At 39.1% G+C, this 6634-nt stretch overlaps 1 pseudogene; it reads right to left on the reverse strand.

Moving 5' to 3' along the window:
• Positions 1–211: 211 nt before the first annotated feature.
• Positions 212–6634, reverse strand: part of LOC102820636 — a 16567-nt pseudogene continuing 10144 nt past the window's right edge.

The raw sequence follows: 6634 nt of genomic DNA on the forward strand, positions 1-6634 counted from the left end.
CACTTATTCGCTTCCTTTCCGCTGGGATGGGTGTGCAATCTATACAGCATGGGACGGCTTTAAAGCACTTGGGCTGATGTAGGGCACAGAAACTATACTGGCTCTTCAAAGGACATCTTCTCAAGCCACTTCTATAGCGTCGACAAGTAGAACTCCTTCCCTCCCCACTTTAAACCCACAGTCATGTGACAGGGGCTGGTACTCAATAGAGTTAATTCTTGTCATCTTTTTTGTCATCATCCTCCGAGGGTTAGGAATGCCACGTCAGCCTTTCCTCATATAGGATATGACAACCTGTGGGCACTTGACGTTGACTTCCTTGATGGGAACCAGGTCAGCCTCATCAAGAGTTTTTCCATTTCATCAGGAACATCAGCTCTCCACTGGAGTCTGTAGCTCCAAAAATCCGCTCCAGCTCCAAACGCCGGGCAAAGCCTCGTGGTTTTTCTGACTCTTCTTTCTTCTTCTTTGGTTTACTCTCCTCTCCCTTATCTTCAGAATCAGAATCAGCTTTGCGCTTGCCTCCCTCTGATTTATCTGTCTTATGAGCTGTTTTCTGTGACTGTAGAAACTCAGCAATGAGGTCAGGACAATCCAGGTTCTCTTCTGGCTCCCACGTGTGGTCTTCATCTGAGAAACCCTTCCACTTTAAGAGGTTCTCCTCTTTGCCCTTTACCACTCGGCGGTAGAGAACCTTTTCCACCACACACTCCTCTTCCTCCTCTTCTAACACCTCTTCCACTTTCTTCTAGTTTTTTTTTTTTTTTCCCCATAGTACCCGCCAGCTTTCTAGTATAAAGGGTGACGCTGGGCAGGAGGCTCGATCTCTCCCCCCAGCAGCGCCCCCTTCCAATGTTCTCAAAGTGACTGCTCTCCAGTCTGCGAGCGAAATGTGCGGGAGTCACTTTCCTCTAAATCTAGGGTCTCGCCCTCCCTGGATCCACCCTGAATACCCAAGCAGCAAGAGCAGCCAAGCTGTCCCCTTCCTCTCCACACCATTTCCACAGCCGCCCACCCACCCAGCATTGTCTCGTCTACCCAGCCCTCGAAGTGCGACCCCCAAGTGCTTGGCCCACCCCGAATCACTTCAATCTCTTAAATTGCTACAATTTTATGAACTTGACGTATACTTATGGATTTAGTAATTCAAAATACCAACTAGGAGGGAAGGAGTCTTCACATCAAGTATCAATCCTATCCTCTGTACACAGGGTTGGTAGGGATGGGCAACTTAGACTGGCTACCTAAAATGAGGGGGCTATAAAGGCATGAAGAGACTGGCTTACAAGTTTTCAAGAGTGAGTTTAGTTTCAGAATGTGTAGGGGAAGGTAGAATCCCCACTGAATAATTTTCATTTTGTCTAAACAGATATGGTGAAAGGAGATGGGCATAAGATTCCTATGATTCAATAGTAATTGTTATCATGATGAATTGTGATTGTCACAACTGTAAAGGTAGAAGTTTTGTAACATAAAGGGGGGAGTAGTTAATCTTACATTCCAGAAACAGAGGACCCTAGGACCATCAAGAGAGAAGTGGAATGTGGTACCTGATCCAGAAAAACAGTGACACCAGAGATGGAGGCAGAGAGGATGACATGGAGAGATAGAGCAGCTGAGGACTCTAGACTCAGGGAAAGAGAAAGGCTGTGTGCTGGCAGCCAGTAGGCAGACTTGCAGAATGTGTCCTTTGATTGTTTAAATGATTATATATTCCTGAGTGTTTCGGTGTATATCAAAAAAGAAAAAAACAAAAACCAGAGGGACTGGAAGCAAACACTGCTGAATGATTATGCAGGAGGGATTGTAATCATTGAAATGAAATGAAATGAAATATGATAGGATGAGTGCAAAACCAATGTTCTCCCATGTAAACTATCATTCAATTCACAATAAAAACTTTTTTTAAAAAAGAAAATATGCTTCTACTTTTCAATTAAAATTACTAATACTATTTAATTCTATTTTCATCCAGTTTTTTCTCTTGGAAAAATCATTTAACTGGCATTCTTATAGGAGCCCTAGTGGCACAGTGAATTAAGTATTAGGCTTCTAACCACAAGGTCAGTGGTTCAAATCCACCAGGCACTCTGTGGGAGACAGATAAGGTTGTCTGCTACTGTAAACATTTATAGTCTTGGAAACTTCAGGGAGCAGTTTTACTCTTACAGGGTGTTTATTGGTCTGAACTGGCTTGACAATAGTGGGTCTGCATTCGTATAAATAATTACAATCATTTATTTTCAATATTGTATCAGCATTTTTACTTGTCATGAAAGTTCAATTATATTCCATTAAGAATGTAAGTAATTATATATTTAATAACTAACTTATCAAGTGATTCTAGTACTTACCTGTTTTATGCATTATTCAATTGTTCCAAACTATTTGTCAGAGTTTCTGCTTACCTCTTTTCTTCCTTCCCTCCATTCTTCCTTCCCTCTTAGGACTTCTACTTACAGATTAAATCAACCATAATCCTTCGTTTATAATACATTACCACTGGTCTATACATGTACTTCTTTTCTTCTCTTTTCTTTGTGGTATTAAATATTTATCTGATATAATAGTAGACCTCATCACAGCATTAAAAATGAAAATATTGATTTTAAAAATCCCTCTAGCATGGCTTTCTTGCACATCCCAAACAATACTGTTGTCAAATACTCATCTTTTTTTTATCCACAAAATAAATATTACTATATTAATGTTAGTTGCTTTTACTTATATTTACTCATTTCATGTGTTACCAATTCTTCTGAAACTCAAACATTCTTTGGGGATTATTTTAATTCTTCTTCACATACACTATGGAGACAGGTTTTTAGAGTATACCATGATATTGTAAGCATTTTAAGTTTTTATTTATTTCTGAATAACTTTATTATCCCACATTCACAAAAGATACTTAGGAATACAACTTTAGGTGAATAACTGTCTCTTCCAACATGTTGCTGTTATTGTTGTTAGGTACCATTGAGTCAGTACTGATGCCTAGTAACCTCATGCACAACAGAATGAAACAGTGTCCAAGTCTGAATCATCCCCACAATCGTTGTTACGCTTGAGCCCATTGTTGCTATAATTGTACCAATCCATCTCATTGGGGGTCTTCCTCTTTTTCACTGACTCTCCATTTTACCAAACATGGTGTTCTTTCCAGGGACTTGTCCCTCCTGACAACATGTCCAATATATGAAAGACAAATTCTCACCATTCTGGCTTCCAAGTATCATTCTGACGGTACTTCTCTCAACACAGATTTGTTTGTTCTTCTAGCAGTCCTTGGTACTTTTAACGTTCTTCTCCAACACCATAACTCAAATACATCAATTCTTATGGTCTTCCTTATTCACTGTCCAACATATGAAGCTATTGAAAATGCCATGACTTAGGTCAGACCCACCTTAATCCTAAAACTGACATCTTTGTTCTTGAACACTTTAAAAAAGAAGTTATGCAGCATGTTTTCCAGATGCAATATGTCATTTGATTTCTTGACTGCAGCTTTCATGAGTGTTGATAGTGGATCCAAGCAAAATGAATATTTAACAACTTTAATCTTTTCTTCATTTATCACGAAGCTATATATTGCTCCAAAGGTAAAGATTTTAGTTTCCTTTACATTGAGATGCACTCCATACTGAAGACTGAGGTCTTTGATCTTCATCAGTAAGTATTTTAAACCCACTTCGCTTTCAGCAAGTAAGGCTGTATCATCTGTTTTTGCAGGTTGTTAATGAATATTCCTCCAATCCTGATGCCATGTTCTTCTTCATATAATCCAGCTTCTTGGATTATTTGCTCAGCATACAGATTTAACAGGTATGGTGGACAATACAATGCTGGTGCAAACCTTTGCTAATTTCATACCATTCAGTGCCCCCTTGTTCTGTTCAAATGCCTGCATCTTAGTCTATATACAGGTTCCTCATGAGTACCAATAAATGTTCCAGAATACTTATACTCAGCACTGTTTTCCATAGCTTGTCATGATCTACACAGTTGAAAGCGTTTGCACAGTCAATAAAGCACAGGTAAACATCTTTATGGTATTCTCTGCTTTCAGCCAAGATTTATCTCACATCAGCAATGATATCCCTCATCCCACTTCCTCATCTGAATCTGGCTTGAACCACTTGACATGCCACAAGTGAGTGACTTCAACAAACAGAAATTTATTTTCTCACAATTTAGGAGATTAGGTGTCAGAATTTAGGGTGCTGGAGGAGGTTCTCTCTTTGTCAGATCTTGGTGAAGATCTTTGTCTCTTTCAGTTCTGTAGCCCCACATTCTTTGGTGATCTTCATGTAACAACTGTGTCCTCCAATAGAGGCTTGCTCCTGTGTCTAATTTCCTCTTTTTATAACTCAGAGTGATTAAGTTTAGAACACAATATACACTGATATGGTCCCATTAACGTAACAAAAACCTATCCTCACAAAGCATTTTATCCAGGGGTATGGGGTTAGGACTCCAGCACATATTTTGAGGGACACATTCAATCCATAAAAACAGCATAAGACCACTGAAACCTAATAGGCAGCAAACACATTGAGTGCAATCCTTGGGAGATCTTCTTGAGTGTTACCTCTTGTCACAGAATAGAACTCCCTTGAAGGAAATGCTGTCACTAAATCATCCAATACTCAGAGACAGGGCTCAGAGTAAAGAGTAAGTATTTATTGGGTATTACAGGGGGACAGAGAAGGTGGAAACTCCCAAGTGTGTCTCTAGACTGGATGACAGGCTGGATTTTTAGTGGGGGAAGAACATAAAGGTAATGGTACTTGTTGTCATGCATTATTCTATAATTTTTCTATTCCAATAGTTGGGGTGAATGTGTCTATAGTTCCGGTGGCTGTATCCCTAACATAGTGACTACTTCAACTGTTCTTGTTTTCTGATTTTGCCTTTGTTCCTAGGAGGAGAGTTTCCCCACCTTGTTTAAGCCACAATTTCTGCTTTGGAGATTGAAAAACAGTGACCAGTTATGGAATGTAACAAGAAGGGAGTTAATTTTTAACTATAGCCACTGTTCTAAGATTGATATTCAGGTTCCCTTTTACTTTGTTGTTCCTCTTGTTAAGGGCCATTCAGTTGGTTCTACTTAACCAACACTATATAGGATTTCTTCCAACACTCGTCTGTCAGTTTGTCATACTGTGGTAGCTTGTGATTTGCTGTGATTCTGGAAGCTATGCCACCAGTATTTTAAATACCAGCAGGGTCACCCATGGTGGGCAGGTTTCAGATGAGCTTCCAGACTAAGACAGACTAAGAAGGAGTGATGAACTATTTCCAAATATTTAGTCACTGAAAACCTTATGAATAGCAGAAAAACACTGTTAGATATAGTGCTGGAGAATGAGCCCCTCAGGTTGGAAGGCACTTCAAAATGCGACTGGGGAAGAGCTGCCTCCTCAAAGTAGAGTTGACCATGATGACACGAATGGAGTAAAACCCATAGGAGTAAAGCCCGCAGGACCTTTATTTGCTGATGGGGCACAACTCAAAATGAAGAGAAACAGGTGGTAAACATCCATTAATAATTGGAACATGTAATGTATAAAGTATGAATCTAGGGAAATTAGAAACTGTCAAAAATGAAATGGAAGGTATAAACATCTATATCTTAGGCATAAGTGAGCTGAAATGGACTGGTATTGGCCATTTTGAATCTGACAACCACATGGTTTACTATGCTGGGAATCACAAATTGAAGCGGAATAGTGTTTCAGTCATTGTCAAAAGGAACATATCCAGATCAATCATGAGGTACAACACTGTCTGTGATAGAATAATATCCATGCAGCTACAGGGAAGCCCATTTAATACCACTATTATTCAAATTTACACACCAACCACTAAAGCCAGTGAGAATAAAATAGAAGAATTCCACCAACTTCTTCAATCTGAATTTGATCAAACATGCAATCAAGATGTATTGATCATTACTGGTGATTGGAATGCAAAGGTTGGGAGCAAAGAGGAAGGATCAGTAATTGGAAAATATGGCCTTGGTGATACAAATGATGCTGGATATTGCATGATAGAACTCAGCAAAATCAGTGATTTGTTCATTTCAAATACCTTCTTTAGACAGCATAAGAGACGACTATACACATGGACCTCACCAGATGGAATGTCATCCATAAAAACAGCCAGGGGCAGATTGTGGAACAGCCCATCAATTACTCATATGCAAATTCAAACTGAAGCTGAAGATAATGAAAACAAGTCCACGAAAGCCAAAATATAACCTTGAATATATCCCATCTGAATTGAGAGATCACCTGAAGAACAGATTTGATACATTAAACACTAAAGACCAAAGACCAGAAGAGTTGTGGGATGACATCAAGAATATCATACACAAAGAAAGCAAAAAGTCATTAAGAAGACAAGAAAGAAGGAAAAGATCAAAATTAATGTCAGAAGAGACACTGCAACTTGCTCTCCAGTGTAGAGATGCTAAAGCAAATGGAAGAAATGTGGAGGTACAAGAGCTGAACAGAAAATTTCAAAAGTCAACCTGAGAAGATAAAGTAAAATATTACAACAAAGTGTGCAAAGATCTGGAATCAGAAAATCAAAAAGAAAGAACATGTTCAGCATTTCTCGAGGTAGGGGA

This window comes from Chrysochloris asiatica, unplaced genomic scaffold (assembly GCF_000296735.1).
Source record: "Chrysochloris asiatica unplaced genomic scaffold, ChrAsi1.0 scaffold00568, whole genome shotgun sequence".
Taxonomy (NCBI): Eukaryota; Metazoa; Chordata; class Mammalia; order Afrosoricida; family Chrysochloridae; genus Chrysochloris; species Chrysochloris asiatica.